This window comes from Chiloscyllium punctatum, chromosome 15 (genome assembly GCF_047496795.1).
Source record: "Chiloscyllium punctatum isolate Juve2018m chromosome 15, sChiPun1.3, whole genome shotgun sequence".
Lineage (NCBI taxonomy): Eukaryota > Metazoa > Chordata > Chondrichthyes > Orectolobiformes > Hemiscylliidae > Chiloscyllium > Chiloscyllium punctatum.
Window position 1 is genome coordinate 94350211 of NC_092753.1, and position 26319 is coordinate 94376529.

The 26319-nt window shown below is 44.3% G+C and overlaps 1 protein-coding gene across 4 annotated transcripts in view; it reads left to right on the forward strand.

The window, feature by feature from the left end:
- The window catches only part of nrip1a (nuclear receptor interacting protein 1a), a 113477-nt gene that overhangs the window by 33952 nt on the left and 53206 nt on the right, over positions 1-26319 (forward strand). The window contains exon 1 of one of the 4 annotated variants that reach the window (XM_072585765.1): positions 5207-5229. The exons of 2 other annotated variants lie outside the window; for them this stretch is intronic. The gene's annotated coding sequence lies outside the window, so the exon portion shown is untranslated. Of the gene's footprint in view, positions 1-5206; positions 5230-17962; positions 18053-26319 lie in introns of those variants that run through there. One more of the 4 variants, XM_072585763.1, reaches the window with a different exon arrangement.

Genomic DNA, 26319 nt, shown 5'->3' on the forward strand with positions numbered 1-26319 from the left:
CCTGTTAGTGGCACAAGGTCAGAGTAACCCACCTTCAAAGTTTCGGCAAAGAACTCTGACTCATACACAGGGGGCGAGAGAGAGGAAAGAGGCAGCTGGGCTTGGGAGAAGGAGAGTAAAGGAAGGGCAATAGAGAATGTGGGGGGAAGGAGAGGGAGGGAGAGAAAGAACAGGGAAGCGGGTTGGGGAGGAAAAGACCGAATGATGGAAGAGAGCCCACAGGAGGTGTGGAGGAGAGGAAGGGGAGAGAGGATAAGAGAGACTGGGAGAGGGTCAAGAAAGGAATCAATAAATCAGGGAAGTAACCGGGCAACACTGATGTTTCTGTGTGTGCAGGAGGTAGTGAGAAATCACTCACACCATTTCCTGGAAGAATTAGTCACCGAACATCTGCAAGGACATTTATTATTTAATTAATAAAATATGCAAATAATGCCGCTCAAACACTTCAAAGAGGCCTTGTATCCTATGGAGAGGATTTCAGATCTTTTTGTTTTGAAGGGAACCTCATCATTTTCTTTCCAATCCCCATGCAGGCACACACACAGGCCAACACACTGAGGTACGGAGAAATACACATACATGGAACAGAGGTATTTACACTCAATCGTACACACGCAGGCACATATACACACACAGACGCACACACGCAGGCACACATAGACACACGCAGGCCCACATAGACATACATACATACACACGCACACATCACACAATTCCATCACACAATCTCTCACGCACAATCACACATGCACACAACACATATATGTACAGTGGTCAGGCATTGATACATACAGAGAAAAATAGTCATGAAAACAAAGAAAGGGAAAAGCAGGTACATCTGTGCCAACATTCAGCTATGAACAAAAATCCAACCATTTGAATTGTAGATTAGTCCTTGTATTCTTTCTCTCTGTCTATCTATCTATCTATCTGTCTGTCTGTGTGTGTGTCTCTCTCTTTCTCTGTTCTCATAGTTTCATTAACCCACCCCAGAGCAGTGAGTTTTGTGGTTTCCCACTGACGAGGTCACTTTGTGAAATGAAACTCGTGTGACCTTTCCACAGCACCTTCACATCCTGGCGAATCCTTCCTAGTAAGGAATCATGACCATAATTTGTCATTGATGAAGTTGTAGCACGGCTGTGTGTGTGTGTGAGTTAGAGAGAGTTTGGGTGTGAGTGTGTGTATGTGCGTATCTGTGTGAGCAAGCTAATGTGCTAGCATTTGTTTCTGTTATTAGGCTGTGCAAGTCCATTTTTACCTTGTGCCTCCCAATGCATTTGTGAGTTTGCAGTTAAATTTGTGTGTCTGTGAAGGAGATTTGAGTGAACGTCTCTAGAAAGGAAAGGAGGGAATTAGATCCCCTGTCATTGTTTTGACCATTGAGAGAGGTAGGGTTCTGGCCATCTAAACCTGAGAGTGGTTCACATGCCAAGTCGGATCAGCCCTGATCTTTATTGAACACTGGAGCAGGCTCCAGTGGCTCATGGCCTACTCATGTTCCCATTATTTTTAGGGCCATATGTTAGGCCTGGGCCTCTTGGTGGTCAGCACAGCAAGGGTTAAGCAGGTGGCTATGTATGTTTTATAATTCATGCTGCGTCAGCTTCAGCCTGTGGACTGCACATTACACCCAACAAGAAGACTGACTCGCTGATTTTAAAAAAACTTGGCGTAATTGCTGTCCGCAGCTGGTCTCCCTTTTAACAAGTGAAAGCTTTTCTTTGCAGCTTTTTGTGCTGTGTGTGCCAGCTGTCTGGCAATTTCTTCATTGCTCTGTCTGTGTCTGTATGTGTCCTTGTTCTGTGTTTGTGTGTGTTTGTGTCTACCAGTGCGTATGTTTGTGTGTGCCAATTTTTTGTGTATAGGTATGTTTGTGTGTCTTTCTGTGTGTGTGTCTGTAGTGTCTGCCAGTGTGTAATTTTTGTGTGTAGGTATGTTTGTGTGTCCGTCTGAGTGTGCATGTGTGTCTGTCTCTGACTGTGTGTGTGTGTATGTGTGAGTCCCTCCTCTCTCTCTCATGCATGCAGCCTGATGAATCACTGCTGGATGACAAGGCAAGGACAGCCTGACCCTTGTGACCTTGGTGAGGGAGTGGGAGGTGTTTTGTGTAGAAACCAAATGAGTGAAGGTCATCAGAGGATATGGAGGTCGTGAGAAGGTGGACATTCCACCAGATGCTGGATGACATGAGTCACATGGCTCGGAGAGCCTGTTGACATGGTCAATATTTCAAGGACAATATTTTCAGCGATGAATATACTGGTTAGGAGAGAGAGATTTTTAACACTCCTCCATCTCTCCTCTCTCCCATTGACTCTGCCATCTCTATAGCATCCTGCACTGAGGAGAATCAAGAAAAGGGTCATATAATCACTTTCTAAACTTAATTTCTTCCTCTTTTAACCCACACATGCAAGTGAATGCTTACGCACAGTCTCTCTCTCTCACAGAAACACAGATACTCGCACACAAACACACATACACTCTCCCTTTCTCAAACATATACACTCCCTCTCTCGCACACAAACACACACTCTCACACACACAAACACACACTCTCACACTCAAACATACACGCACTCTGTCAGATACGTGCACACGTACACTCTCTCTGACTCTCACACACACACACACACACACGTACACACACGCATGCACATATGTATGCACACACGTGTAAATTCAAAGGGCCTTCATTCAGTTGCAGACATGGCTTTGTACTATCTTTCCTTTGTAAGCCTTTGTCATGTTATCTTGTCCCCAGTCTCGCAGGATGTCATCTTATTCCCCAGGCAGACAGGAAAAAAGAGATGTCAGTGGCAGAACGATGATGAATGAGCCCAGCAAAGTAGACGAGCTCGTTAATTATTTGTGTTGGAGAGATGAAAGAGAAGGTGGTATCCGATAGTGGAGGGAGATAGATAGAAGGAGGTATCAGTGGTGGTGAGAGAGATGATAGGAGATAGAGAGATTTGAGAGGACTGGTACAGAGAGAGAGAGTTAGTAATTGGGAAAGTTGACCTTGATTTGTATTTATTAGCCTCTCTCTCTCTCTCTGTCTCTCTCTCTCTCTCTCTCTCTCTCTCTCTCTCTCTCTCTCTCTCTCTCTCTCTCTCTGTCTCTCTCTGTCTCTGTCTGTCTCACACACACACACCCTCCCTCCCTCCCTCCCTCCCTCCCTCCTGGTGAGATTTAATCCCACATCCTTGCATGTGGAGAGTAAGAGGGTCTGTAAGACGGAGTTATCCTAGATTTGGAGACTGTGTTTTCTACAGGTAATTTTGGTTCTGCTCATCGTCAAGTTGGAAGGGGAAGTATGCTTCGCCTCCCCTGTACCTCATGAGATGCAACAAACACACCAATTAACAATCCCTTTCTCCCACCCCGAGTTCAGTGAAGAAGGTTCAATACTCTTTTGTGCCAGGAGGAACTAATCATAAGATTGTAAGAACATGAAAATAGACCGAGTGGACTGTTCCTGCTCTTACTAAGCCTGCTTTGTCATTCAGTAAGATCATGCTGACCTCCGTATGGCCTCACTTTGTTGCCTGCCTTTAATTCCCCTGTCAATCAGATATTCACGTCCTGACTGTGACCACTTTGCAACCACGGCTCAGAAATGGCTATCATATAATTCTCATTTACTTCTGTTTCCACTGTCAATTCATCCATCATATGAGTGTTGCATCCCTATTAAGATAAAAAGCCTTCAGTTCATTCTTCCTGTCACACTTTGATTATCATCCCTCATGCCATCACATTACACACTGCCTGTTCTTCCACACTAACTTTCCAAATCTCCCCTCATATGAATCCTCTCCTACTGTTTAGTTTAAAGCCCACTGTTACATGATTCATTGTGTCATGGGTCCCACTGTAGTTCAGGTGAAGATCATCCCAACAATATAGCTCCCGTTCTGCCCAGTGCTAGTGTCAGCGCCCTATGAATCAAAACCCATTTAGATTAGATTAGATTACTTACAGTATGGAAACAGGCCCTTCAGCCCAACAAGTCCACACCGCCCCGCCGAAGCGTAACCCACCCATACCCCTACCCCTACCCCAACATCTACCCCTTACCTAACACTATGGGCAATTTAGCATGGCCAATTCACCTGACCTGCACATCTTTTTGGACTGTGGGAGGAAACCGGAGCACCCGGAGGAAACCCACGCAGACACGGGGAGAACGTGCAAACTCCACACAGTCAGTCGCCTGAGGCGGGAATTGAACCCGGGTCTCAGGCGCTGTGAGGCAGCAGTGCTAACCACTGTGCCACCGTGCCGCCCACTAGTCTCTGAGTCATTTAATTCAACTCTCGAAGCTTATTTATTCCATGCTAATTTGGTCATGGTTCAGGTAATAATGCAGGCATTATTACCTTTTGTCGTTCATTTTAATTTAGTCCCAGGACCCTCATACTGGCTCATCTTGTTCAGTTCTACATTGGTTCCCCATATTGACACAACAAGTAAACCATCTCCCTGCCATCCCACGTTCTCCTTGAGGAGAGAGGATTTAATCCTGACACAACCCTGCATTTTCCCTTTCTTGTCTTGACTGTTGCCGGTGGGCATTGGGCTTGTTTGCTGTTGGAAGAGCCGTGGAGTTTTATATCATACCGAAAGGCCCTCAGTCTGTCATGTCATGATGGTCATCAAATTTTCCATCACCTGGCCCGTGGCCTTGTGTCCTATGGTGTACTACTTAAATGTTCTAATAGTCCCTGCCTCTATCACTCATCCAGGCAGTGAATTCCAGATACCCCACCACCCTCTGGCTGAAAGAAGTTTTCTAAAATCCCCTCCAAACCTCTCCCTTCTTGCATTAAAATGTTCACTCCTCTATCAGGGGAAACATTTTTCCCTATCTACCAGAGAATAGAACAGAGTCCCTACAGTGTGGAAACAGGCCCTTCGGCCCGACAAGTCCACACTGACCCTCCGAAGAATAACCCATCCAGACCCATTCCCCTACCCTATTTATCCTATAATTACCCCTGACTAATGCACGTAACCTTCAGGATCCTGGACACTATGAGCAATTTAGCATGGCCAATTCACCTAACTGGTATATTTTTGAACTGTGGCAGGAGACCGGAGAACCCGGAGGAGACCCACGCAGCTAGGGAGAGAATATGCAAACTCCACAGAGACAGTTGCCCGAGGCTGGAATCGAACCCGGTCCCTGGTGCTGTGAGGCAGCAGTGCTAACCACTTGAGGTACCATGCCGCCCCAAAGTTTGTACTCCTCAGTCAGATATTCCTTCAGCATTCTGTGCTCTAAGCGCAGCCTCTCTGGTCTCTCTTCATAGCTGAATCTCTCCAGCCCAGACAACATCCTGGTGAATCTCCGTCTAGTGCAATCACACCCCTCCCATAGTGTGCTGACCAGGTCTACACGCAGTACTCCAGCAGTGGCTGAACTAATGCTACGTACAGCTCCTTATTCTCGTATTTCGTGTCTGACTAATAAAGGTACACATAGGTAGCATGGTGGCTCAGTGGTTAGCACTGCTGTCTCACAGTGCTCGGGACCCAGGTTCGATTCCAGCTTCTGGTGACTTCTCTGTGGCGTTCACACATTCTCCCTGTGTCTTCATGGGTTTCCTCCCACAACTCAGTGATGTACAGGTTAGGTGGATTGACCATGGGAAGTTGCTCGTAGGGACGTGCAGGCTAGGTTGGATTAGCCATGGAAAATGCGGAACCAGGAGATGGGACAGGTCTAGGTGGAATGCTCTTCAGAGGGTTGGTGTGAATGTGATGGGCCAAATGGCCTGCTGTAGGGATTCAATACTAAATATCCTGTATGCTTTCTAAATTAACTTTTTCTACTTGTCCTGTTGCCGTTAAGGATCTATGGGCATGCACATTGAGGCCTATCTGATTATAGGATCCTACCCTTCGTAGTGTACTCCCTTGCATTGTTAGACTTAGAACATAGAAAAATACAGCGCAGTACAGGCCCTTTGGCCCTCGATGTTGCGCCGATCCAAGCCCACCTAACCTACACTAGCCCACTATCCTCCATATGCCTATCCAATGCCCGTTTAAATGCCCATAAAGAGGGAGAGTCCACCACTGCTACTGGCAGGGCATTCCATGAACTCACGACTCGCTGAGTAAAGAATCTACCCCTAACATCTGTCCTATACCTACCACCCCTTAATTTAAAGCTATGCCCCCTCGTAATAGCTGACTCCATACGTGGAGAAAGGTTCTCATGGTCAACCCTATCTAAACCCCTAATCATCTTGTACACCTCTATCAAGTCACCCCTAAACCTTCTTTTCTCCAATGAAAACAGCCCCAAGTGCCTCAGCCTTTCCTCATAGGATTTTCCTACCATACCAGGCAACATCCTGGTAAACCTCCACTTCACCCCTTCCAGTGCCTCCACATCCTTCCTATAGTATGGCGACCAAAACTGCACGCAATACTCCAGATGTGGCCGCACCAGAGTCTTATACAACTGCAACATGACCTCAGGACTCCGGAACTCAATTCCTCTACCAATAAAAGCCAGTACGCCATATGCCTTCTTCACCGCACTATTTACCTGGGTGGCAACTTTCAGAGATCTGTGTACATGGATACCAAGATCCCTCTGCTCATCCACACTACCAAGTATCCAACCATTAGCCCAGTACCCCATCTTTTTGTTACTCATACCAAAGTGAATCACCTCACACTTACCCACATTGAACTCCTTTTGCCACCTTTCTGCCCATCTCTGCAGCTTATCTATATCCCGCTGTAACCTGACACATCCTTCCTCACTGTCAACAACTCCACTGACTTTCGTATCATCCGCAAACTTGCTCACCCAACCTTCTAGCCCCTCCTCCAGGTCATTTATAAAAATGACAAACAGCAATGGTCCCAAAACAGATCCTTGCGGAACGCTAGTAACTGCACTCCAAGATGAACCTTTACCATCAACTACTACCCTCTGTCTTCTTCCAGCCAGCCAATTCCTAATCCAAACCTCCAACTCACCCTCAATGCCATACCTCCGTATTTTTTGCAGTAGCCTACCATGGGGAACCTTATCAAATGCCCTACTAAAATCCATATACACCACATCTACCACTTTACCCTCGTCCACCTCCTTAATCACCTTCTCAAAGAATTCAATAAGGTTTGTGAGGCACGATCTGCCCTTCACAAACCATGCTGACTATCCTTGATCGCATTATTCCTATCCAGATGTTCATAAATCCTATCCCTTACAATTCTCTCTAAGACTTTGCCCACAACAGAAGTGAGACTCACCGGCCTATAGTTACTAGGGTTATCCCTACTCCCCTTCTTGAACAAGGGAACTACATTTGCTATCCTCCAATCTTCTGGCACTATTCCTGTAGACAACGAGGACATAAAAATCAAGGCCAATGGCTCTGCAATCTCCTCCCTTGCTTCCCAGAGAATCCTAGGATAAATGCCATCAGGCCCAGGGGACTTATCTATTTTCACCCATTCCAGAATTTCCAACATGTCTTCCCTACATACCTCAAAGCCGTCCATTCTAATTAATTGTGACTCAGTATTCACATCGGCAAAAATGTCCTGTTCCTGAGTGAATACTGATGAAAAGTATTCATTCAGTGTCTCCCCAATCTCTTCAGCCTCCACACGCAACCTCCCACTACTATCCTTGACTGGACCTATTCCTACCCTAGTCATTCTTTTATTCCTGACATACCTATAGAAAGCCTTTGGGTTTTCCCTAATCCTACCAACTAATGACTTTTCATGTCCCCTCCTTCTCAAAATACGTTGCCAGTCATTTTTCAGGGTTAGGTTTCACTTCCCAGCGACGCCATGCCATAGCTCTGATGTCTTCCTTTGCCACGCCATCAACTTTCATGCAACCTATGAGCTCAATGATATAACCTCCTCCAGTTTTGTCTGGATTGTTGATGTACACAACAAACGGTATGGAACTCAGCATTGAACCCAGTGGTATCCCACTGGGCACAGGCTTAGCAGTTATAAAACACCCTTTGACCAACGCCCTTTGACCATCACCCTTTGCTTCCTAAGGCAATTTTGGACCAATAACCACGGACTGTTAGCTTCTTAACCAGTCTGCCATGCCTTGTCAAAAGCCTTATTGAAGTCCATATATTCCACACTCACTGAGTTACCTTCATCTGTACAACTAGTTACCTACTCAAAAATTCAATCACATTTGTTTGATATGATCTCCAGCTGACATAGCCATGTTGAAAAACCTTGACAAATCCATGCGTCTGTAAGTGGAGATTAATTCTGTCCTTCAGAATTTTGTTCAATAGTTTCTCTATCAGTGATGTTAGACTTATTGGCGTGTGGTTTCCTGGTTTATCCCTATCAACTTTCTTAAACAATCCTCTGGCACCCTTCTTACTGTCAGAGAGGACTTGAAAGTTAATATCAGAGCCCCTGCAATCTCTTGCCTTGTCTCCCACAGCCGTCTGGGATATACCTCATCCAAGGCCTGAGGGTTTATCCAACTTTAATCTTGCTAAAAACACTTGTACCACCTCCTTAATGCTGACTTATTTGAGTATCCCTCCCTGATTTCTGTCCCTATATTGTCCTTCTCTAGAGTGAATACTGATGCAATGTATTCATTTAAAACCTCACCTTTTATCTTTCAGCTTCACAAGCAGTTTACTACTTTAATTCTAATCACACCCTTCTCTTTCTCTGGTTTTCATTTTTACCCTAATATATCTATAAAACGGTCTACTAATTTATTGTTTTGAAATAACGCCCTGCACTTTCTGTACTCTTTGATTTGATTTATTAAAGCCACGTGTACCTAAGTACAGTGAAAAGCTTTGTTTTGTGAGCAGTACTGGCAGATCACAGCAAACATGGACTTTAAAGTTTGGGAGAAGATTTGTAGCTCGGGAGCTCGTTGTTGTGGTTCTGTTCGCCGAGCTGGGAATTTGTCTTGCAAACGTTTCGTCCCCTGTCAAGGTGACATCCTCAGTGCTTGGGAGCCTCCTGTGAAGCGCTTCTGTGCTGTTTCCTCCGGCATTTATAGTGGCCTGTCTCTGCCGCTTCCGGTTGTCGGTTCGAGCTGTCCGCTGTAGTGGCCGGTATATTGGGTCCAGGTCGATGTGTTTGTTGATAGAGTCTGTGGATGAGTGCCATGCCTCTAGGAATTCCCTGGCTGTTCTCTGTTTGGCTTGCCCTATAATGGTAGTGTTGTCCCAGTCGAATTCATGTTGCTTGTCGTCTGTGTGTGTGGCTACTAAGGATAGCTGGTCGTGTTGTTTCGTGGCTAGTTGGTGTTCGTGTATACGGATCGTTAACTGTCTTCCTGTTTGTCCGATGTAGTGTTTTGTGCAGTCCTTGCATGGGATTTTGTACACTACATTAATTTTGCTCATGTTGGGTATCGGGTCCTTTGTTCTGGTGAGTTGTTGTCTGAGCGTGGCTGTTGGTTTGTGTGCTGTTATGAGTCCTAGTGGTTGCAGTAATCTGGCTGTCAGTTCAGAAATGCTCCTGATGTATGGTAGTGTGGCTAGTCCTTTGGGTTGCGGCATGTCCTCGTTCCGTTGTCTCTCCCTTAGGCATCTGTTGATGAAATTGCGAGGGTATCAGTTTTTGGCGAATACTTTGTATAGGTGTTCCTCTTCCTCTTTTTGTAGTTCTGGTGTGCTGCAGTGTGTTGTGGCCCTTTTGAATAGTGTCCTGATGCAACTTCGTTTGTGTGTGTTGGGATGGTTGCTTTCATAGTTTAGGACTTGGTCTGTGTGTGTGGCTTTCCTGTAAACCTTTGTGGTGAATTCTCCGTTCTTCCTCTCTAGTGAGGAAGAAAAGGACAACCAACTCCCATTCCTAGACGTGATGGTACAGAGAACACCGAACTTGTTGGCTTCACTTTTCATCTTTTGTTTCACTGGTCCTACTCTGTAACCATGTTTCCTTTTTGAATGACTATCACTACTCTGAACATTTTCCTACAAGTAATTGCTAAGGTCAGAGGTTGTCCTTTCTTCTGTATTGTCTCTCTAAAAACAAGAAGCCAGTTGTATGGAAATCTCAGTGGAAAAGGTTAGTATTGGACGGAGTTTGCAGGAATTGGCTTTGTTTTCCTTGAAGCAAAAGTCTCTCCCTTTGTCATTTCATGGTAACTGTTATCTTCTGAAAGGATTCACTTATACTCTCAACAGTGAGAAACAAATCTAATTTTAGCACAGCCTATGAGGATAGAGTTATGTGTCAATGTGATCTTTAACTCCCATCTCCTCATCAGGAGCAAGGGATCAGTTGATTAAAGGGGATGTGCAGGTAAATGGGCCAAACTATCAGAGAAGGGAGATCAGTTTTGGGGTATTCAGTTCCTGTTATTCACACATTCACTCTTTCTGCTGGGTCTCTCTCTGTCTGTCTGTCTCTCTCTCTCTCTATGTCTCTCTCTCTCTCTCTCTCTCTCTCTCTCTCTCTCTCTCTCTCTCTCTCTGTCTCTCTCTCTCTCTATGTCTCTCTCACACAGTTAGTGCTGGGACACTTGGTTATGTAATTATGTCAATATCAGCCAAGGAGGGTTCTCTCCCATTATACCGAGTTGAGCAACATTTATCTTTCTGTCCATTTTAACTCCACCCTGTGGCTGATCAAACATATTCCTTCCCACTTTATCCTGATGCTATGGTCCTAGCCTGATTTCCATATAAAAGAAAATGTAAGATTCTGAGCGATTTTGACAGGGTGGGTGCTGAGAGGGCAGTGCCCCTTGGAGGGGAATGTAAATTCTGTTCTCAAGATCAATAGAAAGGGCTCATCCCCACCCCCCCCCAACTAATCCGAGGGTGGCGATATGGAGATCATTCCCTCAGCTGTTAGTCTGAGGGGGATCTCTTCCCCAGAGCTATGCAGACTCGATCATGTGTGACCAAGCTGTTCCTTTGCCTGTTTTTCAGAGAGGTCGTAAAAAACATAGACTCCGAAAAGTCTGGGGTTGAAGGGCTTAAAGGGCCTGTTTGAGTTCAGTTCACAGATATTGCCTCAGGCTTTCTTGTGTTTGGAAAAAAAACACTTGCACAATGAAAGGGGAGTGGCCAGTTCTCCCAGCTCAGCTTTTCTCTGGTTTGGCTGTTCACTGAAAGCAGTCATGCAGTTGTAAAATCTGCTAGACCCAAAGAAGCAGATCCATGCTGATCCTCCTCTCTCTGACTTCTCTCCCGTAAGACCCCCTGGGTTTGATTTTTACCTTTTGCGCCAAGGGGCGTTTATGGGGATTGTTGCAAGTATTGGGAACCGCATCATTAAATGGGGTTGATCTGTTGGGTTTTCGGATAGGTTAAGTTATTCTGTATTCTATTCTCTTTTGTTTGTGTTCCATTTGGTAATCTTGTAAATAAATTCTGTTTTGTTTAAAACTAAGTGGTTTGACCAGCTGCATCCCTCCTGGAATATCCACCTTACACCTGCTTAAAAAAATCTAACAAAGTTAGGGTCTGGGCTTCTTTGTTGAAATGTTTTGAGGGGGTCTGGCCTGGTCCATAACACATGGGCAACTCTCTGGCCGAGGCAGACAGATCCCTGATTGAGAAGTTGTATAGGGTGGCACAGGGAAGTACAGTGGACGCCACCATCTGATCATATATGAGTTTACTGAATGATAGAGCAGGCTTGAGGGATCAAATGGCCTGTTTTTTCATTTATATGTTAATACGAGGGCAGTGTTGGTCGCAGGCCACATGTACCCAATTTGGGTTTTCGGCAATTAATAGGGGCAGAAGGTAATGTGAATGGGTATAGTGGTTGGTGATGCCACCCCTGGAATCTCTGTACAGGTCATTCTGTTATAACGACGTTTCCTCAACGCAAATTCGTTTTAATGTGTTTGACAAATTGGGGATGCTGTTTCTAAAGCACAAACTTTTAAAACAAATGTTGGCTGTAACGCGATTTCAACACCAACACTTTAAGTGCTGTTTTGAAAGCGCAATTTTTCTAGAATGCGGGATATAGGAAGATATGACATAGGAAGAACTGACTGTAATTCATTTTGCCTCTACTCCACTTTCCTACCCTGAACCCAACTCACTTCATTCTCTTAGAATCCACCAACTTATTGTCCGCAGCCCTGATTGCATTCCGTGCGTGACTCAGCAACAACCTCTCTCTCGGGTACAGAATTCCACACTCCTCCGAATGAAGAAAAGTTTGGGAAGATGTTGAAAGCTTCAAGCAATCTTTTTATTTTTGCTTTTGGGGTTTCAGTCTGCATTCCTGTGAGACTGCCAGTGATTTGAATGGGGCAAATGGACATTGCTTTGGGAATTCCTTTTGTATTTGTCACTTCCCAGGTGTTGATCTGGAAGATGAGATCAGATCTACTTGGCTCCTCAGTTACCTCTGCCTGCTCATTGTTCACCTCCTTCTGACTCCATTATGCTTTTCTCTTTCCTGGACTCACCAAGATGGATGTCTCTTGGATTGACACTTCCAAGAAAGGTACATTCACTGAGCTTTGGCTCAATTTCCTATGGTCTCTCCTGTTGCCCACTCCATGGTCCTTCCCCCTTACATCTCTGCGCTGAACCAGTCTGAATGCGCCTGACTAATCCTTATTGGTCCCACCTCTACTGCGCTGCCTTTGCTTTGGTGTTGGGCTTGACAGTCGGTTAGCTTGGATGGCTAGTCTGTGATAGAGTAATGCCAAAAGTGTGGGTTCAAATCCCATACCAGCTGAGGTTACCATGAAGGAATCTCCTTCTCAATCTCTTTCCCCCACCCCACTACTCATCTGAGGCATAGAGATCCTAAGGTTAAAGCACCACCAGTCACCTGTCTCTCATAGAGAGCAGCCCTATGGTCTGATAAGCCTCTGGGGCAGTAGTACATTTATGGAGTTTATCTAACTCTCTCAGCATATCCAGTCTTGTAGCTCCTCTAATTGAATTGTTTTTGAGCAGCAATCGCGTTTATCCTGATATTCGTGTAGTCAAGGCTCTGAAACGAACAATTTGAGACCATTTTGTTCTTCCTTACTTTGTACACTTTCCCCCTTGTCACACAGTGTGAAGCAGTGGGCGTATTGGCAGTTTGGTATCCTTCAAACTGTAATGCTAGCATCAGTGTTTGTTTATAATGAGGTTTTGGTACTGAGGAAAGAATGGCTATTTGAGAATACAAATTGAAGATAATTGGCAACAAAACTGGGGTGAGAGGAGCAGAACTTTCTTGGTGCACTCTAGAATACGTTGCCTGAATAACTGGTTGACACAGATTCAATTGCAACTCTGTCTTGAAAAGGAAAACATTACTAGAGGGCTTTGGGGATAGAACTGGGTGGGATCCTAATTGTGGAGCTCTGCTAAAGAACTGGCGTGGCTAAGAGGATCAGATGGATCCTTCGCCCATTCATTTGTGGGATGGGGGCATTGATAACTGGGCCAACATTTATCGTCCATCCCTACTTGCCCTTGAAGAGGTGGTGGTGAGCTGCTGTCTTGAACCATTGCAGTCCATATGCTGTAGGTAGACCCACAGTGCTTTGGGAAGGAAGTTCCAGGATTTTGACCTAGTATCAGTGAAGGAACAATGATAAATTTCCAAGTCAGGATGGTGAATGGCTGGGAGATGAATTTTGTAGGAGGTGGTGTTCCCATGTATCTGCTGCACCGGATGGAAGTGGTCATGGGTTTGGAAGGTGTTATCTGAGGAGCCTTGGTGAATTTCTTTATAATCAGTTTGCTAATTGCAATGGTTCCTTTAAAAAAAATCTTGTGTTGAAAATTGGTCAAGCATCGATGCCCAAGTGGTCTGACCTGATCTGATTATCCCACAGCAGTTTCCTACATTTGGGAGGCACGGTGGCTCAGTGGTTAGCACTGCTGCCTCTCAACACCAGGGTCCCAGGTTCGATTCTAGCCTTGGGCAACCGCCTGTATGGAGTCTGCACGCTCTCCCTGTGTCTGCGTGGGTTTCCTCCCACAGTCCAAAGATGTGCAGGTCAGGTGCATTGGCCATGATAAATTGGCCATAATGTTACTTGCTTTGGTCAGTGGGACTGGGTGGGTTACTCGTCGGTGTGGACTTGTTGGGCCGAAGGGCCTGTTTCCACAGTGTAGGGAATCTAATCTAAAAAGAAATGTGCTGAGCAGGTATGGCTTCAACAGGAACTTGCAATTCTCCAGCATCTTTTTAATGTGAGGATAAGCCAAAGTGATTTACAGCCAATTGTGTGTGCGTTCACTTCCTGAAGCACGGGTGTTGTTGGCATGTTCAGCATTTGTCTCCCATCCTCGGTTACTCTTGAGATCAGTCAAAAGTCAACCACTTTGCTGTCTGTGGGAATATAACCAGGGAAGGTCAGCAGATGGCCTCCCACCCCCCACCTCCAGAGGGCGCTAGTGAGCCAGAAGGGGTTTCTCTGACTTCTCGATGATCACGTTCATGGTTGACATTACTGACAGTAATTTTCATTTCTGTCACAGTGTAACTGCTGTGATGTGGAATGAACCAATTTGCTCGCAGTGAGCTCTTCAAAACAGGAATTTAATAATGACTAAATAACCTCTTTTTAATAATGTTGATTAAAAGATGTGGATTGGTTGGGAGATGTGCAGAGTGCCCTCAGTGGACTTTGAACTTGTGTGGCATCTTTTCTACCTCGGAAGGGAAAATAGAGCCTCAGCTTAATGTCTCAAATGAGAAATGTTCCCTCGACTGTGTAGCACTCTGTCAGTATTGAGGTGGGAGTACAAATGAACCTTCAAAACAGAAAAAAAAGGCTGTTCGGCCTCTTGAACCAGGCTCTACTATTCCACAAGATCGTGGTTTGTACTTTTGAATTATCCTCTTAATGAGGAGGAGCCAGTATTGGACTGGGGTGGGCAAAGTTAAGAATCTCACAACATCAGGTTATAGTCCAACACGTTTATTTGGAATTACAAGTTTTCAGAGCGCTCCTCCTTCGTTAGGTAGCTTCCTCATGCTCTGAAAGCCAGTGCTTCCCAATAAACCTGTTGGACTATAACCTGACGTTGTGTGATTTTTAACTCTATCCCCTGAATAAGAATGAAGTTGGATGAGTTCTTCAACATCAAAGAGACTTTCAAAAGGCTAGATGTAGAGGTGTTTCCCAATGGAGACCAAACCTAGGAGGCATAATACAAATCCAATCAGGAATTTGGGAGAAACCTTTTTCCTGGGGAATGTGGAAGTCACTCCCGTGTGGAATAATTAAGGCAAATAGCATTGATGCAAGGTTTGTGAAGGTTTGTAGCTCAGGTTGAGGTTTAGGGTGTAGGTTTGCTCGCTGAGTTGTAGGTTTGATATCCAGACGTTTCATTACCTGGCTAGGTAACATCATCAGTGGTGACCTCCAAGTGAAGCGAAGCTGTTGTCTCCTGCTTTCTATTTATACCTTTCTCCTGGATGGGGTTCCTGGGGTTTGTGGTGATGTCATTTCCTGTTCGTTTTCTGAGTGGTTGAATAGATGGCATCTAGATCTATGTGAAACATAGAGGAAAACAGAGGAGAACCACCTGTACAACGTATTCAAGAAGAATGGATCCTCAAAAATACAGTCCGCAGGTTCCTCAAGAACAAACCATGACAAGCAGACCACATATAGCCAGAAACCCTAACCACCTTATCTTATATCAAAGAAGTTTCAGAAATGACAGCCAGACTACGAAGACCTCTCGGAATCCTAGTAGCACACAAACCCACCAACACTCTCAAACAAAAACTAACAAACTTAAAAGACCCAGTACAACCCATGGACAAAACCAACGTCATCTACAAAATTCCATGCAAGGACTGCCACAAATACTACGTAGACAAACAGGAAGAAAGTTAGCCACCAGGATACACGAACACCAGCTAACCACAAAAAGACACGACCCTCTCTCCCTCGTAGCCCTCCACACAAATGAAAAAAACCACCATTTCGACTGGGACAACACATCTATCCTGGGACAGGCTAAGCAAGGACATGCCAGAGAATTCCTAGAGGCCTGGCACTCTAACCACAACGCCATAAACAAGCACATAGATCTAGATGCCATCTATTCAACCCCTCAGAAAATGAACAGGAAATGACATCACCACAAACCCCAGGAACATCATCCAGGACAAACATATAAATAGAAAGCAGGAGACAACAGCTTCGCTTCACTTGGAGGTCGCCACTCATTATGTTACCTAGCCCGGTAATGAAACGTCTGGATATCAAACCTACAGCTCAGTGAGCAAACCTACACCCTAAGCATTGATGCATTCAAGAGGAAATTATATGTGAGGACATGCACTTTGGGAGGAAGGATAGAAGCATAGACTATTTTTTGAATGGGGAGAAAATTCAGAAATCTGAAGTGCAAAGGGAATTGAGAGTCCGAGTCCAGGATTCTCTTAAGGTAAACTTGCAGGTTGAATCGGTAGTTAGGAAGGCAAATGCAATGTTGACATTTATTTTGAGAGGACTAGAATATAAAAGCAGGGATGTACTTCTGAGGCTCTATAAGGTTTAGAGGATTGTGAACAATTGTAGACTCTGGAAGAATGTTGTGGCCCTGGAGCGAGTCCAGAGAAGGTTCACAAGAATGTTCCCAGGAATGAAAGGCTTAACATATGAGGAATGTTTGAGGACTCTGGGAGTATACTCGATGGCGTTTAGGAGGATTAGGGGGGAATCTAATTGAAACATACAGAATATTGAATGGCCTGAATAGAGTGGATATTGGGAAGATGTTTCCCTTGGCAGGAGAGATTTGGACCCAAGGGCCCAGCCTTAGAGTCAAGGGAATAGAACAGAATTAAGGAAAAAGGTCTTCAGTCAGAGTGTATAGAATCCATGGAATTCATTGCCACAGAAGGCTGTGGAGGTCAGGTCATTGAGTATCTTTAAAACAAAGGTGGATAGCTTCTTGATTGACGAGGGGATCAAAGGTTACAAGAAGAAATCTGGAGAATAGGGTTGAGAACCTTATCAGCCATGATTGAATGGTGGAGCAGACTCGATGGGCTGAATGACCTAATTTCTGTTCCTCTGTCTTATAGTCTTATATAGGGACATGAGAGAAGTAAAGAATAGAAGGACATGTTGATGGACTAGAGAGGAAATGGCTCATATGTAGCATTCGCACCAGCATGGATTAATCAGGCTGAATGGCCTGTTTTTGTGCCCTGTCCTCTCCATAATTTTTAATTTATTCGTGGTGGCCAGGCCAGCATTTATTACCCATACCAGGGGGCAGTTAACAGTCAACCACATTGCTGTGGGTCTAGAGTCACGTGTAGGCCAGACCAGGTCAGGTTGGCAGATTCCATCCCTATTCAAAAATCGACAGTTATGCTCATGGCCATTATTGGATTTTTAATTCTAGAGTTTTATAGAATTAAAACTCCAACACCTTTCACCACAGGATTTGAACCTAGGTCTTCAGATCATGACCTGGATCCCTGGATTAACAGACCAGTGGTAATACCACCAGGCCTTCACATCTCCTTTTTATAAAGTGATCTTTCTCTGTTGTTTCTTCCAATGGCTGCACAACACCTTTCGGAGTTCCGGAGAATTCTCGGCCATCGCTACACAATCTCATTATGCCAACAGCTCGGTGGAAAGATCGCCTCCGGCTCACACTCACTGACTTTCCAAAGAGATCAAACCCCCCCCGCCCCCCTCCCACCACCACCTCCCAAAGCGAATGGTGCCAGCTCATTGAAAGAGTCTGCTCCCAGGTCACACTTTTTCAATGGGGTCATTCCAAGTCGCGACCTCAAACTCCATCCAAGAGGTCACCTACAGGTCATGACCCCGACATCCCATTATGGCCAACTCCCGGTCAGGCCAGTGGGATTTGTTTGATTTATTGAAAGCACTGAATGGGATCAAAGCTGATTGCTGAGGATCAGAACTGTTCAAAGCTGTTAAGGAGCTTTAGTAAATGTTCGTCATCTCCAGGAGTGAGAGACTCCAGTTTGCGAGGAGAAGACAGAGGCTGGAATTGTTCTCCTTGGAGCCGAGAAGGTTAATGGTTTAACTTTAGTTGAGATTTTCACCGTTGTGAAGAGCTTTAATGAAGTAAGTAGGAGAATCTGTGTTCCTAAGGGGATGTGGGTCAGTTTCCGGGAGCTCCCGATTGAAGATAATTGGCAAAAGAAGTGAAGGAAAACATTTGAGTTGAGCAAGAAGTTGTTGTAATCTGGAAGGTGCTGGCTGAATGGGTGGTGCAAAAGGTAACATTTGCAGGAGCATAAGATGTCAAAGCAGAAGTAGGCTGTTGGGCCCATCGAATCTGCTCGGCCATTCAGTGAGATCATAGCTGATCTGATAATCCTCAGCTCCACTTTCCTGCCTTTCCCTTGATCCCCTTACTGATTTAAAAAAAATGTCTATCTCAACCCTGAATATATTTGATGGCCCAGCGTCGACTGTCCACTGTGGCAAAGAATTCCACAGATTCACTCCCCTCGGAGAAAAGACGTTCCTCCTGTGTCTTAAATACGTGGCCCCTTAGCCTGCGATGATGCCCGCTAGTTCCCGCTGGGGAGCCAACCTTTCTGTATCTCCCCTGAGGAATCCTGTAAGTTTCAATACGGGTAAAACAAGAGGGAGTAGAGTTAATTTGATCGCTTTTTGATTGAAATATCCAGTGCTGGCAGGATGGTCTGAATGGTTTCCACTGGCATCATCTATCTGCTCTTGGTTTTTTTTTAACGGAGGTGACCCTAAAGCTGATGTTAATGGTCTGAAATCTGGTTCCATCTTGAGTATCATCCCGTTTTGTCTGATCAGTTCTCTCAGTTTCAAGTTTTCGTGATCCTTCCCTGTGGAGGCTGATTGGATTCTAACCGAGGGATGTTCTTTGCGTGTAACATTGCAGCACGGAAATGTAACATGTTAGTTTCACAATCAGGGTCACTGTAGAAACAGTGGAAAGCTGGTCACAGAATAAGTCACAGTGCAAAAGAAGACCACTCAGCCTGTTGTGTCTCTGCCAGCTCTCCAGTTGAGCATCCCTTCTCCCCCCCCCCCCCCCCCCACCTCTTCGTGTTATTCCTGTAACCCTGTATGACCATCTCATTCCTTCCATTTCCAATCCCTTAGCTGGACCTGCCTCCCCCATACTCTCTGGCAGATCCTAACCACTGATTGCATGTAAATGTGTCTCCATGTTGAAATAATTCCACAAATGCCAGTATCCTGTCACCAAGTCGCCCTTTATGTACATGACACTGACCCAATTAGCACGGAGCCGGCCCTCAGAATGAACAGAACTCCTGACGCTCCTGTTTTTTTTTGTCTTTTTTTTTCCCCGGTTATATATTTTACTAACCAGTACAAATTACAAACAAACAAATAGTTAATATTAACAGCTGTTTACAAGAAACAGTGATTTACAGGGGAAAGGGGCAGCAAAGCCAGACCCCAAATCCCACCGTACAGACTTGAACTTTATAACAGTTCACAGGGAAAACAAGGGTGCACCTCGAATCCCCACTTTACATTATTGAGAAGGAAACAGTAAACTCAATCACATACAGACAGTCTGATAAACCGAACAATATAACAGTGCATATATCATAGACAGGTGAAAGTGAGGACTGCAGATGCTGGAGATTAGAGTCGAGAGTGTGGAAACAGGAAAATCGACGTTTCGTGCAAACGCCCTTCAACTGATGAAGGGGTTTTGCCCAAAACGTTGATTTGCCTGCTCTTTGGATGCTGCCTGACCCGCTGTGCTTTTCCAGCAGCACACTCTTGACATCTATCATAGATACCCCTGGCAACCCGGCAAACCACCTGTCCCTTTCAACTTCCAGCCACTTGAAGGCAGCCCATCCCAACGAAACTCCTATTTATACCTCTCAGCCAGGGCTTCCTGATTGGGGCTGTTAATCTGGTCCAGTCAGGGAACTCATTCTATGATGTCCAGCTGGCTGACCTCATTACAATCACCCTTTTTGCTTCTTTGGATAAGTACTTTAAATCTGCGCCCTGTTATTTTTGAACGTCTCATGAGTGGGAACCAATTTCTCCCTATTCACTCTTTGACCTCCAATAGCTGTAATACTTCAATCACATTGGTACCTGGGATGGTGGACTGTTCCCTGGGATGGCAGACTTGACACATGAAGAGATCAGGTAGGACTACATTCATAGAATCATATGGAACAGAAGATACCAAGTGCATCTGCACAAACAATAAAAACTACTCTCAATCTGCAGGAGTCCCACTTTTCAGAGGTTAGCCCATAGTCTTGAATGCTAAGATATTTCAAGTAGACTTTATAAGAATGAGGGGAGTGGGGACTTTTGTGGAAACCTATAAAATTCCAACAGGACTCGACAGGATAAATGTGGGAAGGATGTTCCTAACGACCAGGGCATCAAGAATCAGAAGGGTCACAGTCTAAGAATTTTGGGTAGGCCATTTAGGATGAGATGAGAAATTTCTTCACCCAGAGAGTGGTGAATCCTGGAAATTCTTTGCCACAGAAAGCTACTGAGGCCAAAATATTTCAAGATACAGTTCTCAAGACTAAAGGGATCAAAGGGTCTGTGGAGAAAGCAGGAACAGGGCACTGAATTGGATGTTTCAGGACCAGTGACCTTCCTCAGAGCATTCCAAGGAAGGGTCACTCGACCTGAAATGTTAACTCTGATTTCTCTTCACAGATGCTGCCAGACCTGCTGGGCTTTTCCAGCAATTCCTGTTTCTGTTTCTGATTTACAGCATTCACAGTTCTTTTGGTTTTTATTTTGATTGAATGGAGCGATCAGGCATGATCCTAATGAATGGCAGAGCAGACTTAAAAGGGCCGAATGGCCTACTCCTGCTCCTGTTTTCCATGTTTCTATGTTTTCTATCTCCTCTTGGCCTTCTCTCCAGTGAGGGAGTGCAGTCTCCTCCTCCATGGAACCATTCTGCCAAAGTTCTCCTCCGCACTCTGATGCCTTCCCATCTTTCCTTCCTAACGGATGCATAAACGCTGCTCTTGCAGCTAACCCTGAGACAAGGGTGGTTGATGGTCTCCACAAGCAATCACATTTTAACATTCTGTGAATTGGCCATCTCAGCGATCAGCTGCTTATGTACGTCCAAATATTAGACTTGAAACAGCATTAGACTTGGTCGTGCTGAAGACATCGTGAAGGTCTAGTGTTTTAGAAATTTGGTGATGAGTATGATCAGAAGTGAGGAGTAGATGATTTTAGGCCATTTGGCCCCTCAAACCCATTTTGCCGTTCATTTAAATCACAGCTGATCCAGTTCTCAACTTTGACCTTGTAACCAGTTGATCCCTTTACCAAGTGGACATCCATCCATGATGTAGAGGAGCTGGTGTTGGACTGGGGTGGACAAAGTTAGAAGTCTCATTCATCAGGTTTATTTAAAATCACAAGCTTTCAAGCGCTGTCCCTTTAGTCAGGTGAAGTGTCAGACTCCACCTGTCGAAGGAGCAGTGCTCCGAATACATCGATTTAAAGTATCTTTTAAAAAAAAAAGTGAGCATAGATTTAAATTGGGGTATGAAAGAAGTTACATGAAGTGAGAAAATAACTGTTTCACTCAACAAGTAGTTAGTATCTAGAATGCACTGCTTGGAAATATGATTTTTGATTTAATTTATTATTATTACATACCTAAGTACAGTGGAAATGTATTGTTTTGTGTGTAATACACATAGATCTAACTGTACAAAGTGCATTAGGGGAGCAGAGGTTTGCAATGTTCCAGCAGCAGAGAAGGTACACAGAGTGAGATTGACATTAAATTTAATATTTAAGAAGTCCATTCAGAACAGCAGGGAAGAAGCTGTTCTTGAGTCTGTTAGTATGTGTTTAAGCTCTTGCATCTTCTATGTGTGGTGGAGGCAGGCTCAACTGAGACATTCAAGTGGGGCATTAGGTGGTTATTTGGATTGAAATGGTGTGCATGGACATGGGGAAAAGAAGCGATATAAACATGATGGGACAAATGGCCTCTTGTACAGAGCCTCACTATTTTAAGTTTAAGTTTTTCTCTTTTGTTTTGTTGGAACTGTGAATTGAGGTGAATTTTGAAAGGCTGCATGTTTTAAAAGAGAAGAAAAAAACCAAACACTGATGTTTTGCTTTTGAGAACTGGCCTGGAAGATAATGGAACTTGACTAGTGATGTGAGGAATACTATGAGCAGTTCAACACCAAGTGTTGCTCTGCCCAGGACTGGCAGTTGATTAGATGTTGAGATGGTCAATCAAGGGTGGACTGATGCTAACCAATCAAACTACAGAGAATATTGATTACAAATGAAAAGGAGGGAGAAAAACAGTTAGAGCTATATTTGGCAGATACAGAGTAATTTTGTAAGCATCTGCGAGTTTTTACTCTCTCTAGTTTTACATGCAGTTAAGGAATTGTTGAATGTTCTGAGAAAAGAAGCCCAGTCAGTTTTTTTTAAGGTATTGCTTCTGAAGTTTATTGATCTGTTTGTTTTCACTGGTGACTTCAAAATTAGAGACATTGTTACTTGTCTGTGAACAACTCATTTTCCAAGGATTGCATGAAGGCTTTGAATCCATCATTTGAAACTGCTTAATTAAACTGACAAAAAAGACTCATTTTATTTTCATTTTATTACTTAACTGTGTCTCTGGCAGACTGAGGGAGTGTGTTCGAAGAAGATTTGATTTAAATCAAAGTTATTAATTAGATTACCTTATTGTTTAGCTTTGTCCTGCTAAGCTTACAGTATTAGTAATAAATTTAATTTAAGTTATAAACTTGGTGACCAGATCTGTTATTTGTCAAAAGTGTGGTGAGGAAAGGCTGGGTAATTTTGAGGATTATTGAAAATTTTAATTTCACTGTTGTGATTCCTGTGATAGTAAGGGTTTTTTTTTAGCTCTTTGTTCCTGGTCTTAACACTCATTCTGTGTCATAACAGTTCAGTGAATCTGTGACCTTCTGACTCCCCTTATCGTGTCACCCATCTACAAGGCACAAGTCAGGAGTGTGATGGAATACTCCTCGCTTGCCTGATTGAGTGCTGTTCCAACAACACTCAGGAAACCTGACACTGTCCAAGACAAAACAGTCCTCTTGATGACTGATATAAGGAAACATTTCTTCACCCAGAGAGTGGTGAGTCTGCATCCACTCCCCCTCCACCATTGTTCAGTAGTAGCAGTGTATATCATGTACAAGATGCTCTGTAGAAGTTCAGCAAACCTCCTTAGACAGCATCTTGCAATCTCTTGACCACTTCCATCTGCAATGACATGCGGAGCAGACACGTGGGAACGCCACCACCTACAAGTTCCTCTCAAAGCCCCTCACCATCCTGACTTTGAAATATATCGCCATTCCTTCACTGGAATTCCCTCCCTAAGCGCATTGTGGGTCAACCCATAGCACAAGGGCAGTAGCTGTTCAAGAAGGCAGCTCACCACTATCACCTTCTCAAGGGCAATTAGGGATGGACAATAAATGCTGGCCCAGCCATACCCAGATCCCACAAGTGAATAACCAAAAAAATTACTGTATATACTTGAGTAATATGGAATTGTTTGGCGACTTTTTATAGTGGGATTTATGGGGTTGACTGTTACATGGATACTACTTTTGAGGGGCTGAAACTCATGCCTCTCAAAGTTCATACTGTATCATTAGCAGAATCCCAACTGATCTCCAAATGAATAAAGGAAAATAAAATGAGTTATGGTCATTCTGAAAACCCAGAGCGGAACACAACAGCAGGCAGACTGGAAGACCGGGAGTAGAGCGGAAAACCTGGCAGGCTGGAACGCTGGAGCAGGACATGATGGCCAGCATGCTGACTCATAAACATTGAGCTGTTATCTGTGAAGACCTAGAGTTGACTTTTACATGAGATATATGGAAAATCCCAGGTTATTTGGCCAAAAATAGGGGTCATCCTTTCCATGAGATCAACTATTGCTCGAGTATATACAGTTTTTCTGTTCTAAGTTTCTGACAGGCCCAGTAATACCAGCTTCTATGGAAGGGTGAGAGTATTCCACTGCCCATCTGGACAGATTCTCTACAATTGAAGTTGAGCATTCTGTTACTCTGTGACACAGTGGTATGTGACAGTAGTGACGATGTTTCTTTGTCTTTCGAGCTGTGTGGGTTGTCGGTCTGTACAAATTGAGTCCTTGGATGTGTTCTATAACACAACACGTTTCACAGTCTCTCATGGTCCCACACAGCCTCTATCTGTCTCTGACTACTGTTCCTCTCAAATCGAGACTACCAGTCTCATCTCAGAATGGGAGGAGCTTGCAGGAGGGGAAACTAGAGAGGAATCAAAAACTGTTATTGAGTTTAACCCTTTTCTTGACACCCTGTGATGGTGCAATCGTATGCTGAGCTAAAGGCAGGCACATTGGGATTGGAGTTCCTCAAATATCTCCTTGTCTTGGAGTCTCCTACTACAACAACAACTACTGTGAAGGACTGATTTGGAGATGGTGTTGGACTGGGGTGTACAAAGTTAAAAATCACACAAACCAGATTATAGTCCAACAGGTTTAATTGGAAGCACACTAGTTTTCGGAGCGACGCTCCATCATTAGGTGATTGTCAATGAGAAGTTGTGTGTGGAGTCAGAGGAGATGGGGAAGCACTAGATGTATGTTTTTTGTCAGTATTCACACTAGAAAAAAAATGTTGCTGAGGTGAATACTGAGATACAGGCTACCAGACTAGATGGGATTAAAGTTCACAAGAAGGAGGTGTTAAAAATTCTGGAAAGTATGAAAATAGATAAATCCCCTGGGCTTGTTGTCATTGTCTACAGGAATAGTGCCAGAAGACTGGAGGATAGCAAATGTTGTCCCCTTGTTCAAGAAGTGGAGTAGAGACAACCCTGGTAATTATAGACCTGTGAGCTTTACTTTGGTTGTGGGTAAAATGCTGGAACAGGTTACGAGATATAGGATTTATATTCATCTAAAGATGACTAAGTTAATTAGGGATAATCAACATGGTTTTGTGAAAGGTGGGTCATGCCTCAAGAACCTTATTGAGTTGTTTGAGAAGGTGGCCAAACAGGTGGATGAGGGTAAAGCAGTTGATGTGGTGTATATGGATTTCAGTAAGGTGTTTGATAAGGTTCCCCATGGTAGGCTACTGCACAAAATATGGAGGCATGGGATTGAGGGTGATTTAACGGTTTGGATCAGACATTGGCTAGCTGAAAGAAGACAGGGTGGTGGTTGATGGGAAATGTTCATCCTGGAGTTTAGTTACTGTGTGCCGCAAGGATCTGTTTTGGGGCCAGTGCTGTTTGTCATTTTTATAAACGACCAGGATGAGGATGTAGAAGGATGGGTTAGTAAATTTGCGGAGGACTGTACGGTCTGTAGAGTTGTGGATAGTGCCGAAGGATATTGTAGGTTACAGAGGGACGTAAGTAAGCTGCAGAGCTGGGCTGGGAGGTGAAAATGAAGTTTAATGCAGAAAAGTGTGAGGTGATTCACTTTGGTCAGAGTAACAGGAATGCTGAGTACTGAGCAAATGGTAAGATTCTTGGGAGTGCAGATGAGCAGAGAGATCTTGGTGTCCATGTACACAGTTCCCTCAAAGTTGCCACCCAGGTTGAAAGGACTGTTAAGATGGCATATGGTGTGTTAACTTTTATGAGTAGTGGAATTGAATTTCGGAACCATGAGGTCATGTTGCAGCTGTACAAAACTCTGGTGCAGCCACACTTGGAGTATTGTGTACAGTTCTTGTCACTGCATTATAGGAAGGATATGGAAGCTTTGGAAAGGGTTCAGAGGAGATTTACTAGAATGTTGCCTGGTATGGAGGGAAAATCTGACAAGGAAAGTTTGAGGGAGTTGAGGCTTTTTTCGTTAGAGCAAAGAAGGTTGAGAGATGACTAAGTTGAAACATGAAAGATAATCTGAGGGCTAGATAGGGTGGACAAGCCTTTTCCCTCAGATGGTGATGGCTAGCACGAGGGAGCATAGCTTCAAATTGAGGGGTGATAGATATAGAACAGTAGTTTCTTTACTCAGGGAGTAGTAGTGGCTTCGAACACACTGCCTGCAACAGTTGTAGTCTCACCAACTTTAAGGGCATTTAAATGGTCATTGGATAGGCATATGGCTGAGAATGGAATAGATAGATAGGCTTCAGATTGGTTCCATAGGTCAATGCAACATTGAGGGCCGTAGGGCCTGTACTGCACTGTAATGTTCTATGTAACGAGGCATACACTTCGCAACTGCACAGCAGTAAAACATCCAGAGGTGCCTCCTTGGAGCAGAATCTTGATAGCCAACTCACTTAACAGATCCAAGTCACCAAAAGCTTCGGTGAAAGAGGTGAGGT